Here is a 27,552-nt window from a genome sequence, read left to right on the forward strand (position 1 = left end):
CCACACCAGACACTAGGCTCTGTGCCACAGAACACACGAGGTGCTAAATGATGCTGGTTGAATGGAATCCTATCCCCTGAGCTCCATTAGTTCATCCTTCATTCAATGGTTCATTCATTCCACCTCCACCGTTTTCAGTAGTTACTCTATGCCTAGCACTGCTCCTGGTGCTGGGGATTTAAGGGCAACTACGCAGATATAGCTCCTGCCCTCACAAAACTATAGTCTCCCAAGCTCCCAGTCCCCTTCCATTGTTCTTTTTCTTCCCGCCCTAACGCCCCATCCTTTTAACACATCTTTTACCTTTTTGCCAAAATGCCTCAGGTGCATCTGTTTCATTCTCAAACACCAAGCTCCAGACCTGGTCCAGCCCCACAGGATCTCAGGCTGGGATCAGTGCCGAACTCTCATTTTTCCCCTCTCCCAGCATTCTGCAAACAGCCCTTTGAATAACATTTCTAGGAGCACCTGATTCTACATTCCTAGGTTCAGCAACCCTCAGGGTTCCCAATCCAAACTGAAAGCCAACCACTTACATTTTAGGATTAGCCATTTGGTGGGGCTCACAAATTTCATACTAAACCAGCTTTGAAATCAGATCTATATCCATGTGTCAGGGAGGACTGGAGCACTCCTTACTGCTGGTGAGACTGCAGAATGGCACAGCCATTACGGAAAACAGTTGGGCTGTTTCTTAAAAAGTTAAACTTACACCTCCATATGATCCAGTCATCTCATGCCAAGGTGTTTTCCCAAAACAAAGGAAGCATATGCACATACAATGTCTTATTCATGAATGTTCAGAGCAGCCTTATTTGTAATAGCTCCAAACTGGAAACAACCCATATGTCCATCAACAGGCGAATCAAGAAAAAAAAATTGTATAGTGTATCCATAAAATGGAATATTACTCAACAATAAAAAGGAATGAACTATTGATATATGCCACACGTGGATGGAGCTCAAAATAATTACACTAAGTACAAGGAACCAGAGCATAACAGGGTACATACTGTATGAGTCCACTTGTCTACAATTTGAGAAAATGCAAACTAATCTATAGTGAATAAACCCGGGTGGGTGATTGCCTATGGAGAGGGTGGAGGGCGGGCAGGGAGGGGGTGGATTATAAAAAGGCACAAGGGAACTTTGGCGGATGATGGTCAAACACGATCTTGATGGTAGTGATGGATTCAAAGGTACATACATATGCTAAAATGTATCAAATTACGTACTTTAATTATGTCAAGTTTATGGTATGCCAATTATACCCCAACAGAGTTGTTAACAAACAAAACAGGTCTGTTCCTAGCCTCACCATCTCCAACTGCCAAGGGCTCTGGCCACTGCAGCTGGCAACCCTCTAGAAGATTGCTAGTATCATAAGCTGCTCTACAGGTTCTAGGAAAGACCTCACAGCCCAGAGGTGGGGGGAAGGGGAACAAGGAGCTCCCTCCAGGCCCAGGCCTCAGCTGATCTGGTCTGGTCTGGTCTTCCAGGAGGCGGGTGGTTTACTGTAAGGAGTGTGTGCTTTCATATTAAGCCTGTGGCTAAGTTACTTAGGGCCTGTGAGCTTCACTGCCTTCATGGGCACATGGACGACAAAGCCCACCTCCCAGGGCTACTGGGAGCATCAAACAAAGAGCACATATCAAGAAGCTGGCACAGCACTGGGCACATCACAGGCCCTCCAGCCGGGTTCCCTTCCCCTGTCCCGGCCCCAGCCTCCTCCCAGTGGTGGCTAAGGTTCAGCGCTCTGCCCACGGAAGCACGAGAGAAGCTGAGGGGCCCCCGGGAGCCTAGTGAAGCACAAGCCCGGTTTTCACTCTGGGGGTAGACCTGAATTGACAGCAGCCCCAGGCTTCTGGGTGGGTAAAAATAAGGCACTTTCAGCCTGGGAATTTGTTAGAGGCAGATGAGATGGCAAAGGGAACTGAGAAAGGTGGCCATGACTTGGAGTTTCTAGGACAAGAAATCAGGAGGGATGTGGGTTTGGGGTGTGGGGATACCCAACCCTTGCACACTGGACAAGCAAGTACAGGAGATACTCAGAAATGACCAAAGAAGAAAGGGAGGGAGAGAAGATATTAATGCATGTTAGCATGTGAGAGGGTTTGATGCTATGGTGCAGAGGTATATGTATGGGGTGGTGTGTATGTGTATGTTTATAGCATGATATGTGTAGTGTGTGTGTTTATGTGTGTATGTGGTATAGTATGGACGTGTAGGTGGTGTTTGCCTGTATGGTGTGCGTACATGTGTGTTCATCCCCAGGAAACAAACACACAAGATTCTACTGACTTTCAAGTCTCTGCAGAGAGAAGACCCAGCTAGCTTCCTGAAGTATATGAGCAGAGGAAACAGTAATATCACTGATAATCAGCCCCCACATCAATTTCAAATCAGCCCATGTTTAGTTTATAAGGAGCTGCCCAAGCATAATAGTCAGGAAATGTTACTGTGGGGAAGGCAATGTCTTGTCTTCAGTTTCCCATGAACCACACTATGGCCTGGGAGCAGAGATCCACCAAAAGATGCTTGTACCTGCCATGGACCAAAGACCAGGTGTTCACATCCATTATCTCATTTAATCCCAAGACAACCCAGCAAGGTCAATATTTTTGACTGATAAGGACATTGAGGTTCAAAACCAGGAGATGACACCCACACTAGGGCTCTCTCCCGTAATACACCATCTCATTCCAACCTAGTTTCAATTCAGTTCTGGAGCGTGTATGTACCCATGCACGTGTGCACATTCCTCTGGGTGTATGTGTGTGTCCAGCAGATGCAACTGGGTGTCCTTTGGTGTATATTATAATGGGGTGTACACTCCCTCTGCCATTTCAAATTTTGGTGTTATATTTTAGCCACTTCCCCAATAAGCCTGAGGTGGAAAAAAACAAATAGCTGACAATAATGTATACCCAATCTATTCCATGCTCCATATTTTACAAGACAGATATTCAGCACATTTTTAGACAGAAGGATACTAACATTTACGAAGAGCTAGGCTAGGCTCAAACTTTCACATTTATGATTTCACTTAATTTATCCCAACATCCTACAAAGATGATATTGTGCATTTTTACATACAGGGAAATTAAAGCTTAGTGAAGGTAAGCAACTTGCCCAAGTTAGCAGGGTTCATAAAACATGTGAACCTCAGTCTAATTGATTCCAAAACTCAGACACAGCCTTCCCATGGCACAGAAATGGCAGCATCACGGTAAACGGCCGCCCCCCCCCCACCCACCCCCAGCCATGGAAGCCTCTCCATCCCTTCCCCATCACCCATCCCAACTACCTCTCAGGGAAGAACTCAGCACTCGTACAGAGAAGCCCTGTACCCCAGCCGCAGACAGCAATCCAGCCCCATCATCTTACCGCACACTGAGTCACAGAAAGATCCAGGCTATCCCATCTTCTGGATCAGGCTCTTGGGTATGCGAGCTGGGCACCCTCAGAAGGGCCCCGGGCTTGGTTTAAGGCTCTGCTGTTGCCGTCTTGAAATCTTTAATCATTTTTGAACAGGGAGCCTTGCATTTCCATTTTGCACTGGGGCCCGTGAATTGCACAGCTGGTCCTGCCCATCTTCTAAGGCAGCCAGCTCGGGCAGCCTTTCCCAGGAAGAGCAGCCCAGCCAGACACTCCCTGTGTGTTTCCAAAAATGTTACCCACAGTCCCTGAATGGTCAGGACAGAACAGAGACAAGTTACTTTAATCTGGGGTGGCTTCCTGCCCGAAGGGCCTTGATGGGCCACTCAGTAACTGCTGGGCTGCTCTCCACCCTGATCTCTCCTCCTTATCCCACCTCACCCCTCCGCTGCAGGCTCCCTGGTCACTCCTCCCTAAACACGCCATTGCTCAAGGGATTAAAATTCCTAGAGGGCTTGGACACTTCCACTTTATCTCCGACTCCCCCCACCGGGCTCTTTCCGCACACACAGCAAGAACTCAATAAGAGCGGATGGATTAGATACATTACAGTGTGTACTTCCTGAATTCTTGACCCTATCCGTTATAAAACCTATCATCAATGTGATCGCTTTACATAACTCAAAGACTGTGTGTCCTTCTGCAATTCGATAAATACTAAAAGCGAGAGAATGTGTCAGCTTTGAAATAGAGTTAAAAAATTGGTTCTGCTGGTTCTCTTGGGTTGGCCAAAAAGTTCGTTCAGGTTTTCCCGCAAGCGGCTCACGAATGAACTTTTTGGCCAACCCAATACATTTGGGTCGGCAATATTATCCCTCACCCCATCCCCATGCCCACCTCTGCTTCCTGCTCCTCCTCTCCCTCCGCTATGCAGGTCCTTCCTTCTCCAAGCAGCCTTCCTACCCATCCTCATCTACCTGAATTCTCCCAAATAAACTCAGAGCCCCTGTTGTCTACTCTGTTTCTAGGACACTGCATCATATACTACTCTGTGGCACTTGTGTTATTTAATGTATTAATTTATCTTCTTTTATGCCAAGGAGCTTTTCCCCCATCTAGACTCTGAGCCCCCTGAGAACATGACATAGTGCCATGTATGCAGCAGGTCCTGTTCCTGAATGAAAGTTATCTCATGGCAGGGGGTGGGAGTGGGTTAGAGAGAGAGAGGAGAAAGTTATTAACCCCAGAAATAAATCTGCATGGAAAATGCAATGAACTCAGGTCCTTCAACCTTTCCTCAGAGTCCAATGGAGGTCAAAGGCATCCAGACCTCGGCCAGACACCGTCAAGAGGTGTCTCAAGCGGCACTCAGCGAGGCAAAGGTGTGCGCCTTTACAGACCTGCGTGGTTAAATGAGATCTTGGCATTCCCAGACGCAACTCTGGACATTTTCATTTCTGTTTGTTTCTACTCTCCCCCCTACCCTCCAGCAAACAAAAGGCATCTTGCATATAAAAGGCATAAGATATTTTTCCTCTCTGTGCTTCCAGGAACGGGATGTTTCCTCCAAGGGAAACGAGACCTTGGCTGTGAGACCTCAGGCTACAGACGCTAGGGTTTCCTCTTTGGAACTCAGACCATCCCCTCCATAGTTCCCAGTCTCTGCATGGACTCCCCCATTCCTAAATCACCTTTCTCTGACCCTGACACCCCTGCAAGCTGTGCCCCGATTGTCTCCATCTAAGGGGCTTTATTTACCCAGCAGGGCCCCTCATGTCTCCCCCTCGCCTCCCTCCTCAGTGCCCACCTCCCCTGAAAACTGCACTTGGGCGCATCAGTATCACCGCCTTCCATCCTGTTCCCCGCCAGAGGCCCTCTTCCCAGTTCCCTCTTCGTGGTGTTTCAAACAATGTGAAATCTGAGCCGTCTGTCCCCATGCTCCACACACACTCACTCTCTCTCTCTCCTTCTTGATTTCAACCAGCTGATCCCCGTCTGGAACACTCCGTCCTGGGCCCTCCCCCTCCTCCTGGCCACTCACCTGGCAGCCCGCGCCCTTCCCCACAGGTGTGGGTGAAGGGCCCCTCCTCAGCATCCTGCCTCTCTCCCATCAGAGCCACGACTGCTTCCTGAATTAGCGTCACTCTCACTGGGCTGTGAGGTCCTTGAGGTTGGGGACAGTGTAGCAGAGTCTCTCAGGAACCCTGCGCCCAGCACAGGGCCAGGCCCGCAGCAGCTGTGCTGGGGCTTTGCCAAGGTTCACACCTCGGGTCTCTGTCCTTCTCCCTCACCCTTCTCCCTCCCAGCAAACCTTCCATCTCTTTATTTCAGATAAATTCAGCAGCAGTCCCTCTCGAATCCTCCTCTCCCCCATCTCCAGCTCACTTCCAACTACCCACATTTCTGTTCAGAAGCGCTGGCACCACTCCCATCAACTTCCTCTCAGACCGCCTTCACCTCCTTCCCCCTTCGGACCACCCCTGCTTCTCTCTGTGAATGACACCACAGTCCGAGGTTCAAACCACAGAATGATCCTTAACTCTTCCTCTGTCTTGAGAACGGCTACATGCCAGGTATTTGCATGTATTATCTCATTTCATTCTCACATCAAACCCTGAGAAGTGGGTATTAGCATCCTGAGTTTACAGACAAGGAAACTGAGGCTCAGAGAAGTGACCTGCCCAAGGTCACAAGCACATAACTGACTGGGCTGGGGTGAGAGGCAGGTTTTGACAGGCTGTCCAAAAGCCCACCAGGTGCGTGCGCGTGCACACACGCACACGCACCCACAAGCTGTTCCCTCCTTTACATTATAAATTATCCAATCAGTCTCCACGCCCAATCGATTCCACTTAGAAATGCTTCCTGCATGGGCCCTTTGATCTCCCATGTGGACGCTCAGGCCCCACTCAGACACACAGGACGTGGCTGTGTGGTCACAGAGTCAGGGGGTGGGGGGCCATGAGTCCTGCACATCCAGCTGGCAGCACTGACCTCACCTCGCGCTCACTCAGGGAGCTGGTACGTGCTCTTAGCTTGGAACCATTTCTTCAAGGCCCCATCCCTTCTTACTGATTTGGTTGTCCTCCAGCCGGGCTGAGGCTGACCCCTTTCTTCTGACTCCACCTGCACCCTGCTCACATTCCTCTTGGCCTCAGACCAAAAACCCTCAACAAGCTACCCACCTGGAGCACAGCCTGGGTCTCCAGCTCTCTTCCTTCAGTTTAGCTCTTGGTTTTCCCACTCGCAGCAGATCTCCAAGGACAGTGCATCCTAAGGGGCTTCTCAATGATGCAGATCCCGGGGCCCTGCTCTCAGAGCTTCCAGGTCAGTAGATCTGGGTAAGGGCCCAGGAATCTGCATTTTAACAAGTTCCCCAAGGGACTGGGATGCAGGCGGTTTCATTCACTCTCCATCCCCTTCCCTTCTCTTTCACCGGCATTTGCACCAACCTTTTCCACAAGTCACCCCTTCTTTCCAGAGTCGTGATCAAATCCCCCAGGTTCTCATCCCGGGCTGCACAGTAGAATCATGGGGCATTTTGAAAACTATGCCTGGATCCCAACCAGAACCAATTAAAACAGAATCCCTGGGTAGGTGCGGGGGAGCCACTGGGGTGAGCGGCTCATCCTGCTTTGCCCAGGACTGTCCCAGTTTTAATCCTGAAAGTCCCACACCCCAGGGAAGCTCTCAGTCCTGGGAAAATGGGATCAGTCATTCACCCTACAGGGCTCTGGAATTTGCAAATCTCTCCAGGTGATTCTAATTTGCAGCCAAGCTTGTCAAACACTGGACCCTATCTGGATCAAGAGATGCCCCGCCCCTCCCCCCCTCCCCCCTCCCCCCCCACCCCCGGCATTCCCTCCAGCCAGCGCTCACGGGCCTTTTGTTTGCACTTAGCTCAGGTGATCTCAAAATGTGTCTCTAGACCAGCAGCATCAGTGTCACCTGGGAACTTGTTAAAAAAAAAAAAAAGGTACAGCCAATTCTAAATAATTTGCTCTTCTCTCAGCTGCAGAGAGATCCTTTGTGAACCCCTACCCAGAGCCACCGACATTTACTGACTTGAGTGAAGTGAGGACTAAGGAGTTAACTGGCGGTGGAGGTTTGAGGGTGGGAGCTCAGTCCTCCCCAGGGAGGTTTAGTGATGACCAGAGGGGCCTAGGTTTTGATTCATAGGCAACAAACTTTTACTGACCACTAACTAATTAGCTGGCTTGTTTATGGCATCTCATTAAATTCAACACTAAGTCCGTCCAACATTTGGTGTTGGGATTTTGTGGGGTCCATACATAAAACTTTCCTCTTCTGGCTCAAGTTCAGGACCAGTTGAGAAACAGATACATAAAGCAGACAGATGGAGGTCACGATATCAGCCACGTTCCTGACAGAGCTGTGGGAGTAAACGGCTGTGTCTCTCTGGCCCAATGGACTTCCTAATGTCTCACCCATGAGTGAGGCCAGCTGACACGTCCAGTCCTTGGCATAGGAGGGTGCCCGTGGACCTTCCCGTAGGAGCGGGCTCCTGACCTCACCCCCCAGAGCTGGCCAGATGCGCCCCCTGCAGGTGGCAGAGCCCAGGGAAGGGAGGGAGCGTTGGCAGACCCAGTTCATAACCTCCCAGAGCCATTGGTTAGAGGTGCCTCACTCCTTCCCCTGAGGAAGTGATGGGGAGGGACAGGCCAAGGTTCTCCACCCCTACGTCCACTTCAGCCACTCATGCCCTGATCCCACCCCAAGACATGCTGGCCTGGTCCGGGGAGGGAGCCGGGCACCGATATCTTGTAAAAGTTCCCCAGGTGATGCTAAATGCTTAAGTGCCTTCAGTGTTGAGTAACCGCTCTTGGGAGACCCTCTCCTGGAAACGAGAAGCCAGGGATGCTCCCCTCTAAGGGTGGGGTTGCTTCTCTTTCACAACCAGGGGAACAAGGTCTCGGGAACCTTAAGCATCTTGCCCTATGCCCGGAGCGGGTCAATGGAATCTTAAGGATGAGTAACAGCAGTGAATGAATCAGCTTTCTCCAAATCTTGGGTGCACTTGGAGGTTTTCAGCCAGGTCGCAGCCAGATCAGCTAAAGCACTGGTTCTAGAATCTCCTGGAGGGCTTGTTAAATGCAGCTCACTGGGCCCCACCCCCAGAGTTTCTGATTCAGAGGGAGGGCTGTGTAGCTGTGAGAAGAGAAGGGCACAGGCTTCTGAGTTGGGCAGATCTTTGTCACCAACATTAAGGATGGCCTTGCCTGGGGTTCACCCAACCTCTCTGGGGCTCAGTTTCTTCACTGGTCAAGTAGCGATCACAGGATTAATGAACTCATGTGTTTCTTGTGAGTTGAACCAGGACACACGGAGCACCTAGTGTGGTGCATGGCACATAGTAGGACTGGAGATAAATTGCAGATGTTGATTATTATCTGTAGATGTTGCTGTTATTCAGGGATAGCTTCTTGGAAAAGGTTGAGAGGTTTTGGATGCAGGCAAGAATACCAAGAGGCAGAACACCAAAGAGAGAAAGAGCCAAGTCTGAAAGGATGCAGGAGGGGAGCCAGAAACAGAGCAGAAGCCAGTGCACAGAAGGTACAAGTGAACTGTGTGCAGAGGGTGGGGGTCTGCTGCAGATCTGGCTGACAGAGAGGCTGGGAGTCAAAGTCACCCAAAATAGAACTCCCTCTTCTCCAAACTCTCAATTCACTCCCCCCTCCCTACTCCCTATCTCTCTGGGCCTTAGGCCACATGCCTCTGTCAGACTCGTTTGTTGGAACTACCCCCCTACTGCACCCCGACCCCTGCCCTAGGGACTCAAGGAATCCTAGAAATGTGTTCAGTTCCAAGTGCTGGAGGAAAAGGAGCAAAATAAAAAGGGGAAAACCTTCTCTCTAGGCTTGTGTCTTTGTAGGACTTCCCACAGCCCCCCAAGTCTTCCTCTCCCTCAAGAGATGGCCATTCGGAGTCAGCATCTGGTTAGAAGTATCCAAACCAACGGGTACCAATGGCCTGTCTCCCCTCACCTGACCACAAAGCCCTCTCTGCCACCTCATACTCTTTCCTCTTTCATAACTAGACTCAAAGCTCATCTCCCTGAAGTCTTCCCTGATGAACTTCACTTGACTGCAAGAGTTCCTTCCTTCATGTGTGCATTCATCCATCCATCCATTCATTCCACAAATGTTTACTGAGCATCTGTTCTTGTAACAGAGAAGAACAAACCTGACTCCATCTTGGATCTGTTCCTTTAGCTCTAACCCCTGTACTCTGTTGCCTGTGCTTAGTCATGCTCTGCACATCTGCACATTTGCAAAAGAATGTTGCCTATAGCCTGAAATATACATGATAGGCCATTCTCAAGGCTCCGACCTTTAAAGGTACAACACTTTTCCATTCATATAGAGATACATGGATAAAGGTGCAGAACAGAGAACCACAAGTGTCTTGTTGGATACTGATAGTAACAGTGTGACCAGACCTATGTGGACAGCTGCAAGAACAAAGGATTCTAGGACCAGGTCTGCAACAACCAGCCACACCCCCTCCCCCTTTAGCATGAAAGCAGCCTGAATTTTAACTCAGGTAAGAGGGTTCTTTGGGACACTAGCCCATCATCTTCTCAGTCTGCTGGCTTTCTGAATAAAGTCACTATTCATTGCCCCAACCACTCATTTCTCTTGACTTATTGGCCTGTCATGCAGCGAGCAGTACAACTTGGACTTGGTAACACTCTGTGACTAGGCACCGTGCTGGGCAGCAGGGATTCGGATACAAAAGAGACACAGCCCCTGCCCTCCCGCAGCCTAAGGAAGGCAGCACTAGAGTGGGAGCTCACAGTCCTAAGGAGATAATGGGGCCCCCTTGTCATGTTCTTCAAGTTCATGCTCAAGCTCTTCAATCCTCTTTTTTAGCATGAGAAGAGACCTAGCAGCCACTGGTGAGATGGCACCCTCTTTGTGCTGCACATACAAACCACACCAAAGAAAACACACCCGTATCAGACACGGATAACACACTTCATGGTTCCATGTTGCTTTCCATCCTATAGACTTTAGAAGTTTGTCTGAGCCTCAGTGCATGTCATCATCAGTAACTGACTCAGCCCCTGTATTTGGCATCATAAGGGCCATCTCAAGTGACATTTATTGACCTGCTTGGATGTACCAGGCACCAGAGATAAGAGATGAATAAGATATGTTCCTGAGCACCTAGAGATGACAGTCTAGTGGGAGAGCCAGGCACATAAACAGTCATAATACAATATGGGACGCACACAGTAAGGCACTGTGATGTGAGTGGAGAGCCTAGTTGTTGACTAGGAGGACACCAGGGGAGGCTTCCTGGAGGAGGCAATGAAGAGAAAGCAGTAAGTCTGTAAATGACCCTGTGCAGCAGCTTGGCTCCCGCCATTTCAGGTCATCTTAATCACGTCCCACTGACTTTGTTCCCTTCCCTTTCTCACCCCTCCATCTCAGAATGCCCCGGGCACTGGGGCTTTTGGGAAAATGAATCCATGTGCATGTGGTGTGACTGTGGGGGGATTTTTTCTCCTTCCTTTATTTAAAGGGAAAAAAATAATGTTATAACACCAATAACTGATTATGTAATAAAAGCTAAATATACAAAGCAAAATATTATTTCCCCTGGCTATTTGTGGGTAGTGCTCAGATACCCTCCTTGGCCTTTCAACTCCAGTGCCAACGGGGGCCAGAGCTGAATTTTCAAATGTTGCACCATGGTCCTTCATAGCTGGAAAACAGCTACTGGCAGACAGAAAAGGGCAGGGCTTGGGCTGACTTGAGAGCTGAGTCAGGGCTGTACCAGGCTCTGCACAAAGCAGCTACAGCTGCGACTCGAAGGCCTCTTTATTTAACCAGGGAAGCCGAGCGGAGGGAGGCTGTCACATCACACTTTTTGTCAAGCACAGTCATCCCAACAGGTAGTGAAAATCACTGCTCGTGTCAAGACCGAATGAGAACAGAAAGATGAGAGTTTTCCCATACACAGGAATGGGAGAGAATCTGAAGACCAACAGCCCTTGCTAGCATGGAATGAGATTTCCTACGACATGAGGCGTTTGCCCTGATATTTTTACCCCTGGCTGAGTCCACTGAAGCCAATCCCCCTTTCTCTGGGGATGATATATGTTATTCAAGGGGCAACATTTTATTTTTACTGAGTGCTAAAGAACTTTGACCCCAAGACTCCTTTCTGAGAAGCAAAGGCCTCAGGAATAGGATGGAGTTGAGAATCTAGAGTTTTCGCTTCTATGCTTGGCTCTGCCACTAACTAGCTCTAAGACCTTTGGGAAAGTTAACTTCCTTAAGCTTCACCTTCTTCGTCTGTCATGACAGGATATACCCCATAGTGTAGTCATGAGGAGTAACTGACAATTCAGGAATAATACTGCATGTCTGATACAGAGTACTTTACAAGGAAAATATTGAAAATATTTCCCAATATATTTTGCCTTTGGGAAATCCAGGTATTTTTTTCTTTTTCTTTTTTTTTTTTACTTTCCTTTCTCCTGTACCCTTCCAATATCAGTGCTAAGACATAGCCTTATTTTCTCTGGTCAAAGACTTATAACCCCCAAAACAAAAAGGTCAATAGAGCAGGGAAGGGTCACTAAGAGTTAATGTTGTTTTCTCTGGACAGGATGAGGAATAGAAAACCTTTCTAGGACTAGGAGGGAAAGGAATTAAATGGCCAGGATTTCACTCCCTTCCACACCAGGGGGGAGGGACATCTTTAGAAAGGAGCCAATGACTTGGAGAATCCCAGGACAGCGATGTACACCTGGGGAAATGCCACGCCCCTTGGAGAAGCCCTGCCTTCAGCTGGGCTCAGAGCAACAGGCAACAGCTGGACACTGGGGCCCTCCAGGGGCAGGCGGGAGTCCCGGGAGAGCCACGGGGCCTGAAGAAGTCGCAGCTTCAGCAACAGGTGCCAGGTAACCCTTCAAAGGCCCCGGGACAAGACCAGACCTGGCTCCTTCAGTGGATTTCAGCACAGGGGCCCAAGACGCAGAGGGAACGCAGCACACATCAGTGGACGTCAGCAGGGACCCTGCAGCCTTGAGAAAACTGAAGCCTCCCCAGCAAGCAGATCGCAGAGGAGGAGGGCCCTGGAAGACACCTCACAGGGGGGCTGAATCCTGACCTCACTGGACCATGAGCCCCTGTCTCACATCAGAAGAGACTAAAGTACCTTTATTTACTAAGATAAGATTTTAATTGCAAGTTATCAATTAGAGCAAATCATTACTTTTTCCTGCACATGTGAGTTGTACCGTATACATGTTCCCCAGCCATTTTAGGAAACCTATGATCATCATCATAACTAAATAGGGTCTTCTTGGATTGATTTGGAGGCAGGGCAGATGCGGACGAGAGCAAGAAACAGTCCTACTTGTTTCAGATCTGAGTCCTAGGAGAGCTGAGGGAGCCTGGAGGGACCGGGGTGGGGAGGGGAGAGTTGCAGCCTCTGAGACTCAGCCCCTCGCCTGGAGTTTTCACCCTCTCCTACTGTTCTCTGCAAACACAGTCACGCCCTTCCTTCTCACTCAGGTTTAACTCTAATGAATCTGCCCACTGCTCTGCCCTTTCCTCACCAAGAGGGCTGCAGAGGAGGGGGTACCAGGCCACTTGCCCCCTTACACCTTCCTGGCCTGTCGGGATAGGGTCCTGCAGGGCCGCTCACCTGCCCACTCACTCACCGTCTGTGCAGGCTTAGCAGGACAGCATAGTGGTTACAAACCAGAACTCAGGAGTTGGGCTGCCTGAGTGCCGACCCCAGCACCACTGATCTGCTGTGTTATCTTTGGCCAGTTACTTCACCTTCCGGTGCCTCCGTTTCCCATCTGAAAATGTAATAGTAATCCGCCTCCTAACGTAATTGCAGGGATTGAGTTAGTGGTCTTGTATACGGTGATCAGGGTTGTGTCTGGCTCCCAGCGAGCACTGTCTGAGAGGCAATGATTGTTCACCTTCTCAGTGAGATTATTTAAAATAACCCCTCTTCCATGTGGAGAAAAGGGAACCCTCCTACACTGTTGGTGGGAAGGTAGATTGGTACAGCCACTATGGAGAACAGTATGGAGGTTCCTTAAAAAACTAAGAATAGAGCTACCATATGATCCAGCAATCCCACTCCTGGGCATATACCCAGAGAAAAACATAATTCGAAAGGATACATGCACCCCTATGTTCACTGCAGCGCTGTTTTCAATAGCCAAGACATGGAAGCAAACTAAACATCCATCGACAGAGGAATGGATAAGGAAGATGTGGTACATATATACTCAATGGAATATTACTCAGCCATAAAAAACAATGAAATAATGCCATCTGCAGCAACATGGATGGACCCAGAGATTATCATACTAAGTGAAGTAAATCAGACAAAGACAAATCCCATATATCACTCATATGTGTAATCTAATTTAAAAAATGATACAAATGAACTTATTTACAAAACAGAAACAGACTTACAGACACAGTTACTGTGACCAAGGGGGAAAGATGGCAGGGGAGTGATAAATTAGGAGTTTGGGATTAACATACATGCACTACTACATATAAAACAGATAATCAACAAGGACCTACCTTATAGCACAGGGAACTCTACTCAATATTCTGTAATAAACTATATGGGAAAAGAATCTGAAAAAGAATGGATATATGTATAACAGAATCACTTTGCTGTACACCTGAACTACAACACTGTAAAGCAACTATACTCCAATATAAAATAAAAATTAAAAAAAAAATTTTAAATGCATGGAATATAGTCAATGATGAATATCCAATAGCACAAATAATGGTTTAAAAAAAAAAAAAAAAACCTCTTCCAGCACCGTCCACTCCCTTCTCCCGCCTCATTTTCCACATAGACCTATCACCATGTGAGATGCTATATATGTTATTTATTATCTCTCCCTGAGACATTTTTGTCCATCATTCACTGTGTATCCACAGTGCCTAGAATTACTGCCTAGCACATAGCAGACCCTATAATAAAGAATGAATACAGGAAACTTTTCTTACTAACTGTATAACCTTAGGCAGATTATGTAACTCCACATGCCTCAGTTTACTCATTAGGAAAATGGGGTTGACGTGAGGATGAAATGAGAAAACATTTGTGAATACGCCCACTCCGCCCCTTGGTACAAGGTGGATGGATGACGGCTGATCTGGGAGGACCAGTCTCGGCCTGACTCAGGCAGGGCCTGCAATGGTTAATCCCCAAACCTCTTCCCCCCGTGGCAAGGCAAGGCTGGACTGCAGGGCCACTGGCAGCTGTCCAGGTGGAGGAATGAATGTCAGAGGTGGGTGCCTGTGGAGCTGCCCTGGTCCTGACGTGGAGTCTTGACCCGGGCAGCTGCAGTCTCTCCCCACCCCCTCCTGCTGGGAGACACTGCCTGAGCCTGGAGCGTTTCGGGTGCAGGAGCGAGCGGTGGGAACCTCCGCCTGCCTGGGTCCCACGCCACATCCTGGCCTCGGGGGAGGTGGGTCCAAGGCCTGGCCTTCCCAGCCATTCCCAGGCGGCCTGCTCTCCTGCAGGCCCAGCTGGGCTGACTGAACCAGAGGCCTGTAGGGACAGGTCTGTCCCTCAGCATTGCCTCGTCCCTAGCCACGAGGAGGGAGCTACAGGCCTCAGCACAAGGAGGGTCTGTGTTCAGAGCTCAGCTTTGTTGGCTCTGAGCCCTACCCACCTTCCCAGCCCGGGGGGAGGGAGTATTTCAAAGGCAGGCGAGCCTCATGCCGCCAAGTCACAGAGAGGAGGACCCCCAGAAGAGCTGACTCCAACTGGGTCTTCTCCCGTGTCTCCATTCCTCCCAAGTCTTCATTTCCCCCAATGCTCCAGCTTTCCAGCAACTTCCTTCCCCAAGAGTCCATCCCTCTCCAGGACTGACCCAGAAAGAGATGAACACAGACGCACAAGCTTAGCATGCATGAGGAAGATGAACAAATGAAACCCAGCGTTTACCCCATGGCTCATTCATTCCTCAGTAGCATGTGGAAGCCCCACTCTGTGCCAAGCACGGCACACAGCAGGGAGGTGGCCGTGAATAAAACATAGAGTTGGTCATCAAAGACGTTCTTGGTCAGTCAGGAAAGGGAGGACCACGGGTAAGCTGGCTGGGGAGCGGGCAGAGCGGCACAGGGCAGGTGGGAGTCTAGGGGAGGGGTCTCTAACATGGCCTGCGGAAGGAGGGAGGGCCAGGAATCTGGAAGCGTGACACCGAGGTGTTTCTGGCAGGCAACGTCTTGGGGAAGAATGCAGGGGTTGATGAACGGAGAAACGATATCCCTCACCAAGGGGCCAGCTCAGAATCACCTTGTGGGGGAAACTGGCCTCAGCCCCCATCCTCTCAGTCTTCAGGGACTTTCACTAGAAAGTAAGCCCCCCACCGAGGGCAGGAACATGGTCAGGCTGCACCCTCAGAGCTTAGAACAGTGACGGGCACACGTGGGAGGCACACGGCAAACGTGCCTGAGTACGCCAGTGCAGAAACTCCCCGAAGGTAAGCTCACTCCTGACCCCCAGGAACCCTTGCTCTCCTCTGATCCCCCTGGCATTCGTGGAAGTTGATATTGCCCAGGTTCCTCTTAATAAGCATAAAAAGCTCAACACGCTAGAACTCTCTAACTGGTGCCAGACAAGGTATCTCTTCAGCCTCCAGCATGGGCGTCCTTCACAGGCATAAGCAGTGGGGTTCTCCCCAGGTGCTGCTGGAATCACAGGCCACTGGGGACCAAGGCAAGGAGGAGCAGACAGCTGTTGCACCTTGGTCTCTACAGAAGGACAGCACGGTGCTGGCACCCACTCCAGCCCTGGGCTCACTGCAGGCCCATCCACACACGCTCCCAGCCCCTGGCATGGAAGGGATGGGTGGGGGGAGGTGCCGATTAGCGCACTCTGTTCAGACACCACTGTGAAGCTGGGCCCTGGGGAAATGGCCCAAACACCAGCCACTCCTGCTTGCCTCCTTCTCAGGGGAAAACTGCAAAGAGCACAGGTTCCCTTCGCTTGTCATTCGGCCAATATTTAATGAAGACCTACTATGTGCTAGACCCTGTCAGGGGGACTAGAAAAGCACAGTCAACCTGCCCGAACCCTTGCCTTCTGGAAGCTCATGGTCTAGAGAGAGCCAGGCAGAACAGTGGTTTTCAAGCCTCCTGCTAAGTGCCACATCAGGGACAGGTCTGCCGGGATACAGAGAGGAAGAGAACTTCACCTCCCTGAAACTGCGGGGAGGAGATTTTATGGAAGTGGTGGTGTTCTGAACTGAGCCTTGAAGGATGGCCAATTACTTCACCAGGTACCAACCTTCAGGCAGAGGGAAGGGCAAGAGTTAAGATACAGCCGGTGAGAGGCGGGGGCGTACAAAGCTGCGTGTGGCCAGACCTGAGAAGTAGCCCAGGGCTTGGTCCTGAGGGAACCACCCTCCTTGGACTCTGAAACTGGGTTTGGGATTTTCCAAAGTCTCCTTTGGTCCATTAAGAGAATCTATGCTCAGACCAAGGAGGTCAAGGGGAAGCATACTGCACACAGAGACAGAGGCCCTGAACAGCAGCCCAAGCCCGAGCCCCACACCCCACCAGGCACAGGGGTGTCTCAGTGGACCTCTACTCAGAGAGCCAAGTCACGAGGGCCACTGTCCTCTGGAGTGACCAAGTGCCATTCCACAAGCTTGGGTGCAAAAATCTGACCCTGGAAAAGACTATCCTGTTCTGCTTCTGGAAGGCTCCACCTCCCCACCCCCCAACCCTGCCTGTGTGTAAGGAACTTGACTCCTTTCTCTGACTACCCTGCAGGGAAGCTCCCTCAAGGCTGCTGGGAAGCACAGGGTGTTGAGAGTGGAGGTGACGATACTTTTCAAGACCACTCTACAGAGGAGAAAAAGCAAGGCCACTTATGCCAGGACCCAGAGCAAACTCATGACAGCCCACGTCTAGAACTCCATCCTCAAATTCTCAGCAGGAACTCTTCTTTCCTGCTAGAGAACAGCGGCACACAAATCCTGGTTTGGTCCTTCAGTTCTTGGTTTCCTCTAAACGGTTCTACATACGCTGTCTTCAGCAGAAACAACAACTACAAAAATGTAATTTAAAAACTCCGAAAACCTTCACCAAGATTCCTCAGTGAATGTTTCCCTAAAGATTGTTGAGTCCTGCGAGGGCCCAAGCTATACCGCCTCTCTCTTTGGATGATGTTCCCTAATATTCCAGAAACAAATTCACAACTTCTCCCAGTCTTCACCTCAGATTTTCTCTTTGAAGCCTGGAGAATATTTAGAAACCCTTTAAAAAAGAGATGATCTTCCCAACAGTCAGCCCAAAAGGTTCTGACCTGCCAAGTGGATGTCACAGAAACCTGCGACTTCACACGCGATTATCATTATTCATCTACCATCGGTACCTTTTCTCATATTCCACACCTCATTTTATGTATAGTTTCCTTAATTTTGGCATGCAAAATGGCTCTAAGGCGAAGTGAGAAAAAGCGGCAGCAGAAGCTGAAAGCAAACCTACCTGGTGTCCAGGGATTTGGGAGTTTGGGGAGGACCAGGTGGCATTTTGGATATGTTTTCCAGGAAAGAAGAGCTATTGGTCATACCAGCTACACAACTTAAGGATTGTGTTGGAAGGGAAGGAAGGGAGGAAAGGAGAGAGAGATAAAGAAAAAAAAGGAAGGAAGGAAGGAAGGAAGGGAGGGAGGGAGGGAGGGAGGGAGAGAGGAAGGAAACAAAGATTTGAAACTCTCCCCAAAACTTCAAATGACTTCTCTCCCACTTTAGAGCACCACAAGGATATTCACCTTTTCAGAGACTTGCTTTCCCCAAATGACCCCTCCTGCTTGCAGAATGTGGCCTTGCCCTGTGAATGATGGAGCAATGAGATGGAGAAGGCAAGGAGCCCTGAGATTCCCCAGGGGATAAAGAGAAGGCTCTCAAAAGTCAAAAACTATCTGCCACCAACTGTTGGTTATTTGGACAGTTAAACCAGATACCGAGAGCTGACCCTACACCCCTTCCTCCCCAGACCTCTCCTCCCCGAGCTGAGCAGAAACTCATCACATCTTTGTTTTCTCCCCAGTATCTTTTCCAGGAGCCAGATACCCGGCCAACAGGCAGGATGGACCAAGACAGACGTCCAGTGGGGAAGGAAGCCAGGTTCAATGAGCCAGGCCCAGTAGGCATACGCCTTATCCAATATTTTCCAACACACCTACACCTTCCGGACACACATTCTGTGTGAGCCTCATCCCCATTTTCCATTAGAAACCGGGTTCACAAAGGCCAAACAATTTGCCCTGGACCCTTCAGTAGTGGTAGAGGAGGACTGGGTCTCTCTCTTGCCGCACTCTGCCCAAGGGGCGCCAGGACCACCGTATGCCGTGTCCAGGCTGTGACCTGCAAGAGAGTCCCACTTGCACGGGGATGTGTGACTCCATCGTGGCCGCAGGGAAGGCACACCTGGGAGAGAAGGTGCAGGCCAGACCCTCACCACCAATGCCTGGTGCCCCTGTGCTCCTGCACCACCCAGAGGCCCCATTCCAATCCCCACCAGCTGAATGACACCCGGGTCAGGGAATGGTGCTGGTGGAGGCCCAGCATCTTCTCCTGGGTACCACAGAGAGAGTGTGGGCAAGGGAGAGGGTGGATTGGGCTGCTCCTACAGCAGTATATTTAGCTACGTTTCCCTTAAGGAAGGATGCCCTTTTTACGTTCACACCAAGGCTCTGCATGGGGGAGGGGTAGCCCTGACTGGGGCTCCCCCTTGGCAGGTCAGCTCCCGTGGGCTCAGCTGAAGCCATCCCCGGGCCACCTCTCTCCACTGTCCTCCACTAGCCAGGCAGTTGGAATAACCTGGCTCTGGAGCAGAAGAGTGGCAAATTCCAGGCTCTGGAATCCCCCTCTGCTCTTCTCATCCCGCTGGCTTTGCTCCATACTCCATCCATTCAGAAGACACCCCGGGAGGGGCAGGGGGAGCAGAAATTCACACTCTGGGCCCCGTCTGGAGCTGGCTGCCCAGGATCCAATTTCGGCCGCATCTTCTCTTGCTGAGAAGGCACGGGGGGGCACCCCTCTGGCTCACCCTGCCTGCAGGAGCTTGGAGGCCTCTCCTACACGTTGACATGCATCTTCTGTCCTGAATCTGCAGAACCATCGCGGTCAGGGATTCGGGGCTTGTTTTCTTAATTAACTGAAAATGCTAACACAGGAGCCTTGGAGCTGGCAGGGGCCTGGCCTACAGCGGCTATAAGAGAAAATTCTTGCTTTGAAATCTGGATCTCTCGTGTTCCCACTCATGCCCCTCTCGGGATGTCAAAACAAACAGGGCCACCCAATCACGGGGCGCAGGGAATAAGCAGGCTCAGGTTACAGGGCCAGAGATGGATTTGGCACCAGGATGCTTCAGGTCCTGACACGTGATGAGATCTTGATTTCCCAAAATGGCTCAGCTAGACCCCAAAGAGTCACCAGCTGTGACAGGGGCTCTAGAGGGGGAAAGGGAGAGGTCATGAGCCTTTGTGCCAACACTACTTCCTGCCTGCCTACTGCCTGGCAGGCACGGAGCCAGGGATGGGGGAGGTGGCGGAGACAGCCAGGTCCTATCCTATCAATTCCTGCCCTTGAGGAGATACAGTTAGGAACAACAAATTACTAAAGTATAGCATATGAAGGGTCACTTCCAAGGCAAGAACGAAGTGACAGAGTCACAGAGGAGAGGAAGAACTCCCTGTGTTGGAGAGGGTACAGGGGTTCAGGGTCATGGCAGGACACAAAGAGGGAACATCTGACCTGAACAAGGAGTCAAAATCTTACGAGTAGATAGGACTGGGCGGGGGGACTGAACAGGCAAGGGCTCAGAGGCAGGAAAGGGAAGAGTAAGTTCAAGGAAAGGCAGGCTGGGTGGGATGGATGGAGGCTGGGGCTCACGGGAGCACAGGAAGGACTCAGTGAAGAAGATGCACCCAGAGATGTAGCAGGGGGTAGGCCCATCATGCTAAGGAGTCCAGCCGGCCACAGGCAACTAGCAAATATGTTCCGCACAGGCTAACTCCATCTGGGTCAGGGTTGCCAAAGCTGGCCCACTGTCCGCCAGTTTTTGTAAATACGGTTTCACTGGAACACAGCCACGCCCATTCATTGCCATACTGTCACGGGCTGCTTTGGTGCTTGAGTCAAGCGAATGTGACAAAGACCTTACGGCACCCCAAAGCCAAACTCTGTGCCCTCGGGACTTCAGAGCTTGGCGACTCCTAACGTAGAAGATGGACGGGGCCAGAGAGAGGTCTGGAGAAAGGAAGCCCAGGATGATCGCCCAGGATGATCGCCCAGGATCTAGGGGAGGGACAGTAACGAGAGAGTAAAGATTCACGGGATCGTTACTCAGAAGGAGGCGTGACCACATGGCAAGACCCAAAACCTCAGCAGCAGGAGGAGGAGGAGAAAAAGGAGATGGACGAAGAAGAAAAGGAGGTCTGGGTCCTGGGTCTCTCGTCTCCGGCCGCCTGCACTGGGGGGGGGGGTGGTTATCTGATCCACACCAGCCGCCCAGCCCCATCCAAGGGCCGAGGCACCAGGCCAGCACGACATGCCTGCTCATACTCGGGGTGGTGAGGCCTGGATCACAACTACAGTTCCCTATGTCAGGGATCCTGCCACAGCCTTGTCACCCAACAGCTGGACCCTCGGAGAGGTCCGAAGTTCTGGGGTGGCCAGAGGACACCCCTCTTGGAGAGGAGATCACACAGCGCTCCCGGGAGGCCTGGCACTTCCCCTTCCCAGCCTCGGCACAAGTTGCCCCATCTGGAAAGGCTCAGAGAGGAACATCCATTTGCTAGAGGTCAGAGATGCTGTGTTGGAAGAGGGGCTGCTGGCCCCTAATTCGGGGACTTTCCTCTTTCCTGACTTGCATGTTCCTCCCTGAGTCTCTGGGCTGGGTGCCCCCTGATCCTGGAGACCAGGAGGCTGGAAGATCGGAAGCCCACGCTGCTTTGCCCCGGCTGAGCCCATTTCACTCTGCCCCAAGGAAAGGGGATGTTGAACCCTCTGCTCGTGGGAGACCCTTACTACACCGCACCCTCCCTGCAGTAGAATCAGTGAAGCCTCTCTTAATCTTTGGTATTTGGACCTTCCAAGCGTACAATGTAGAATCCGGTTTAAGAAACAAAGCATTAAAAGTTAAACACTATCATTTTAGGAAACCACACGTGGTGCCAACTTGCTCAGAAACATAAACTCGGGGACTAAAATCTCAGGCCAGTAGTAGGTTCTATGATGGCCATTCAGATGATTCACAATAAATGCATTCAATTTTCAGATTATTATTAAAGTGAAAACAACAGGAAACATTTCTTAAGGAAAAGAACATTCTCAAGTTGAGTCCTCAACACAACTCTCCCCAAGGGTCTCTGGGCTCATCATCCGAAAGACTCTGCATGGGGCTGAGGACCAGGTGGTGGAGTTAGGCTGGCCAGGCCTTCCCCAGTCTAATGCCCAGCTGTGTCTTCAGTGTCCATTAGAATGGCTGGCACATAGTTTAATAAAGCTGAGCCTAATGGCCTACTAACACATGAATGAATGATTAAATGAATGAAGAAGTTCAAGTCCTGGTTCCGCCATTTGCCAGCTCTGTGTTCTCAGGCAAGGTCCTTTACCTCTCCGAGCCTCCGTTTCTTCATCCATAAAATCTCCGCAATTATTCATGACTCCAAGAATTACTGCGAGAATTAAATGAGACGGTACCCATAAAGCCCTTGGCACAGTGATTGGCACATTCAAGGTACAGAATAAATGGTAATTATTGTTACTTTTCAAAGACAGCTTTAATCTCACATCCAAAACATCTTTCCAGATCTTCGCACCCTCCCAATTCCATCATGGCATTTTTTTTTTTTTTTTAATCTCGGTAAACCCGCAGCCAGATCCGGGCACACGATAGAGCATAGGAAAGAGCTCTTGGAGCAGAATTTGGCAGACAGCATCTCTGATCTGGAGCTCAGGGACTGGGTAAGTGCAGGGGCTGAGGCTGCTTCTGTATCCTGCCTTCTCTGTGGGAGGCTACCTCCCAGCCCTCCAAACTGCACCTGGGCATTCAAAGCCAGGGAGCTCACCTGTGCCCATGCCACAGGAAACAGGGCTGGGGGACCGCTTGCTCTGCAGAGGGTAGAGGTGCCAGCTCAGTCCCGTTCTGCCTGCTGCAGGGAGCCCTCCCCCCGATTCCTTCTCACTCTGAGCTGGGGCGGCAGCGTGGGCCTCCCTCCAGGGCGGCGTTCCCAGGCTTCAGAACAACAGGCCTTCCATTCTTCCCGGCCCGGGGCAGACCTACCTCCTCTCGCTACAGCCCTGCCTGCTGCTGCTCAGGGGCAGCTGCCCTGTCCAAGGGGCCTGGAGAACAAGCCCGGGGCCGGGTCTGTCCCCTCACCCCTGAGTCCCCAGCTGAGACAGAAATCACAGTGTCACTCACTGCATTTGGCCTCGGGCATCTTTGCAAACAGCCCTTACTCACCACACTTTGTCTTCCCCAAATGAGAGAAATCTGACATCTGTCCCTCCCTGATCTTCACCCCTTGGGCCAGGCTCCAGATATTTCCAGATGTCAACCTTCAGCTCCCTGCCTCAGGGGTGGCAACCACTGGGAGGAGGGGAGGGGGCTAGCCCCAAGTCCAAGGCTCACTACCCACTGGGAATCCCAGCACCAGCCCCCCACCCCACCACCCCCGTCTCCCTCCTTCCCACGTTTGCCCATCAGATTCCATCCGGCAAGAATCACCAGATTCAACCCCAAAACTGCAATCCACAATCCAAGCAGGAAGATATGACGGTTTCTTTCACTTCCCAAGTTTATCCAGCTATTTTCCAACTTTCTTTTTAGGGATCCTGAGCTCAGTCCTTAAGAATGATCCTTGTATGTCCCAGAGCCAGGGCGGAGGGGTGGGAGTCCAACGCTGCAGTGGGCGTTGTGGCCAGGAAGTCCTTCCTTGGGCATGGATTCTTGGGGAGTGTGCACTTGATTCAAAGCAGCCTCCCTCCGCTGGAGGGTCCCAGCTGCAGCCCAGGGAGGCACCGAGCAGGGGAGGCAGGGCCACGGAGGAGCAGCAAAGAGTGTGGCTGCTTTCTGAAAGGGACAGCCTGCCTGGGGAGCCCACGGGGAAAAAGCTATAGAGGAAGGAGCCAGTGGGGATGAGCCAGACTCCTCCAGGGAAAAGCCAGGGACAAGCACTGGGACCCTGGCTTTTTCACATGTCTAATCCTGAGGACTTGACAAGCTTGACCCCTCTCCTGCTGTGTAGGACAATGAGACAGACTGTTCTCATAGGGAAGGTCGTCCACCTACAGCTCCTCCCTCAGGGCTGGACTCACCCAGAGGGCAGTACAAAAACCAGTGACAAACGTGAATCACTTACTGTGTGCGAGGCCCCTTCCTATGCGCTTGGCACAAAAGAACTTATTTGGTCCCCACACTTGAGTGTGTAGATACTGTTATTTTTGTTGTTCCCATTTTACAGATGAGGACACTAAGGCCTAGAGAGAGGAAATGGCCAAGGTCCTGCAAGTTATGAATGGAAACATTAGGATTTGAACATATGTGGTGCTACTCAACCACTAAGCTTTCCCTAGAGGGGTCTAGAGGAACCTCACTGTATCAATCAACAATGCTGATGAAGCGCCTACCAGGGCCAGGTTCATGCTGTGAACAAGGCAACATGCAAGACAAGGTGTCTGCCCTTCAATGCTCACTGGAAGGAATTACCCAAATGGTAGCACCAAACTTGTCTGGAGGGTAGAATTACTTGTGTTCGTTTTGTTTTGTTTTTTTCATCTTTACCATTTTATTTTCTACACTTTCTAAAATAAGCAGCTCTTCCTTTTATAAAGAGAAAAAAATAAATATTCTGCCTCCTATCTCCTACCTGAATATTTAAAATGACCAAAACTATAGAGCAGGAAGATCTCTCTGCTCTATTCTACACGGCAGTTCTAAGAGGAAGGAGAGGAGCAAAATGTCCTGGAACAGGACAGCCCGGCAACACTGTGATGAAATCTATTTACATTTTGCCCATTATCAAGCGACAGGCAGACTTTCAATAAAATTAAAGCAATAGCTTTTTTTCAGCCAAAACTGAAATTAAAACTTTTTCCATACCTGGTAATTAAAAAAAAAAAAAAAAAACTCAGTTAAGACCCAACTCCTCATATGTTATTCCAGACCCTTCATAACGTACGTGATCACCAACCCCCTCTGATGCTTCCCTTCACTTTGTCCCACCCCACCCAGCAGCCAGGCCAGGCTTCCAGAGGTTTCCCTAAGCCTAGCCAGAACTCTGATATTTGCTCATGCAGTACCTTCTGCCTACGATGCCCTTTTCTTCTTCCCGTAAAGTCCCTGACACTAAGACCCGGCTTAATGGTCCCCGTTCCTATGGAGGCTTCCACCCTGACGAGCACAGCTGATTGCGCCCTTCTCTGAGCTCCCGCAAGCTCTGCCCATCCACAGCATGCTTAGGGTTGGCATCACTCTGTATTCTAATTAATTTAGTGTCTTTGTTCACTTTTCCATCCCTAGCACCAAAATACCTATGGAATAAGGCAGCACATGATAATAGTAATTATTATTGTTTGAAGAGCATGGATAGTTTTCCAGGCCCTTCCTCTAACATTATCTCGTTTAACCTAAAAAACAACTGGTTGGAGTGGGTAATGGAAGGGTCAAATATGAATACTGTGGAAGCAAGTAGTGCTGAGGTCCTTGAAACTCTGCCCCTTGGGCATTAGGTTTGACCGGATGGCCATGAAGGGCTGGCCTGGCTCCCAGACCTCACTTTCAGGTAAAACAGATGGTTCCCACCTCCTGGCCCTGCCCTCTGCATGCTTCCCAGTGCTCCAGCTTAACACATCCTTGCCCTGGGCTCCCCTACCTGCCGGGCAGGGGGATGGTGCTTCCCAGCTGGGCTGTAGAACGGATTCTCTCTGGGCTCGTGAACACAGCATGGCCAGGGCACTAACGAGGCCACAGCTTCAAGTGAGAACCCAGAATGATCCTGCCAGTTTCACGGAGGAAAACTGTCCTGCAGCCCCCGCTGTACCCAACCAGGCAGCCAGTTCACAAACCCTGGCTCAGGGTAGGGGTGGCGGTAGGGGTCTTTAGCAGAGGGTGTGGACCAAAGGCACACAGAACATTAGAGCCAGAAGGAAACTTAGAGACCCCGTTGTTCAATGCCCCTCTAGACAGCTGGGAAAACTGGGCCCAGACCGGGAAGGGACTTGTCAGAAGCACAGAGTGACACCATGGCAAAGTGAGGGCTGACACCCGAGCCGTTCCTGATCCAAGCAAGAAAGACACAACCTGAAGACTCTGTACTAACACAAAGTCACAAAGGCTAAATTATTTTTCAGGGCATTCTTCAAGTACACAACATACAAGGATTCTTGAATGTGACACCACACACAGAAAACACGTAATAAAGAAATCAGTAAAGAAAAGACAGAGGAAGGTGTTCAGTAACAGTCTTAAAATGTAGTCCCCTAGAAGTCAGGCTGTGTTGTAACCCACCCACTCCAGAACCTCTCTTATGAGCAAAGAGGGCAGATAGGTCTAAGTCTAAAACTATTTCCACATCAAAAATAAATAAATAAATAAACAATCAAAAAATGGGCAGAAGATCTAAATAGATATTTTTCCAAAGAAGACATACAGATGGCCAAAAAGCATGTGAAAAGAAAATGCAAATCAAAACTACAATGAGGTATCACATCACACCAGTCAGAATGGCCATCATCAAAAAAGTCTACAAGTAATAAATGCTGGAGAGGGTGTAGAGAAAAGGGAACCCTCCTAACACTGTTGATGGGAATGTAAACTGCTGTAGTCACTATGGAGAACAGTATGGAGGTCCCTTAAAAAACTAAAAATAGAGTTAGCATATGATCCAGCAATCCCACTCCTGGGCATATATCCGGAGAAAACCATAATTCGAAAAGATACATACACCCCAATGTTCACTGCAGCACTATTTACAATAGCCAAGACATGGAAGCAAACTAAATGTCCATCGACAGAAGAATGGATAAAGAAGATGTGGTACATATATACAATGGAATATTACTCAGCCATAAAAAAAAACAATGAAATAATGCCATTTGCAGCAACATGGATGGACACAAAGATTATCATACTAAGTGAAGTAAGTCAGACAAAGACAAATACCATACAATCTCACTCATATGTGTAATCTAATTTTTAAAATGATACAAATGAACTTATTTACAAAACAGAAATACACTCACAGATTTCAAAAACAAACTTATGGTTACCAAAGGGGAAAGGGTGGGGTGGGGGGGGCGGGGAGGGATAAATTAGGAGTTTGGGATTAACATATACACACTACTATATATAAAACAGATTACCAACAAGGACCTACTATATAGCACAGGGAACTCTATTCAACATTCTGTGATAACCTATATGGGAAAAGAATCTGAAAAAGAATGAATATATGTGTATGTATAACAGAATCACTTTGCTGTACACCTGAAACTACTACAACACTGTAAATCAACTATACTCCAATAAAATTAAAAAATATAAAAAAACAAAACCACTTCCACATCGACTTCGCAGAACGCATCGGAATGGGGACAACACAGACTGAGGCTTTCTTTCATCCTCAGGTAACAGGAGTCACAGCTGTGATCATTACTGATGCTCCGTCAAATATCACTGGTCCCCACTCCTCCCTCCAGGCACACAACAGATCATACTTCCTGGACACTTGTGTCTGAGTGGGGCCGCGTGACTAATTCTGGCCCACAAGCTGAGTGTTGTGATGGTTAATGTCATCTGTCAACTTGGTTAGGCCATGGTCCCAGATATTTGGTCAAACTAGATGTTGGCGTGAAGATATTTTTTTTAAGATGAGACAAACATTTAAATCAGTAGACTTTGAGTAAAGCAGATTACCCTCCAGAATGTGGGTGGGCCTCATCTAACCACGTGAAGGCCTTAAAGAAAAGACTGACGTCCCGAGGAAGAGGGAATTCTGCCTCTGGACGGCCTTTGGATTTGAGCTGCAGCATCGACTCTTCCAGGAGTCTCCAGCTTGCAGGGCTGCCCTGCAGATTTTGGAATTGCCAGCTCCCACAATCAAGTGAGCCAATTCCTTAAAATAAAT

The 27,552-nt window shown here is 49.8% G+C and overlaps 1 protein-coding gene across 5 annotated transcripts in view; it reads right to left on the bottom strand.

Annotated features, from left to right (window-relative positions):
* The window catches only part of DAAM2 (dishevelled associated activator of morphogenesis 2), a 112,542-nt gene that overhangs the window by 59,318 nt on the left and 25,672 nt on the right, over positions 1-27,552 (bottom strand). The window contains exon 1 of one of the 5 annotated variants that reach the window (XM_059938753.1): positions 5,420-5,492. The exons of 3 other annotated variants lie outside the window; for them this stretch is intronic. The gene's annotated coding sequence lies outside the window, so the exon portion shown is untranslated. Of the gene's footprint in view, positions 1-3,387; positions 3,796-5,419; positions 5,493-27,552 lie in introns of those variants that run through there. One more of the 5 variants, XM_059938750.1, reaches the window with a different exon arrangement.

This window comes from Balaenoptera ricei, chromosome 11 (assembly GCF_028023285.1).
Source record: "Balaenoptera ricei isolate mBalRic1 chromosome 11, mBalRic1.hap2, whole genome shotgun sequence".
NCBI lineage: Eukaryota > Metazoa > Chordata > Mammalia > Artiodactyla > Balaenopteridae > Balaenoptera > Balaenoptera ricei.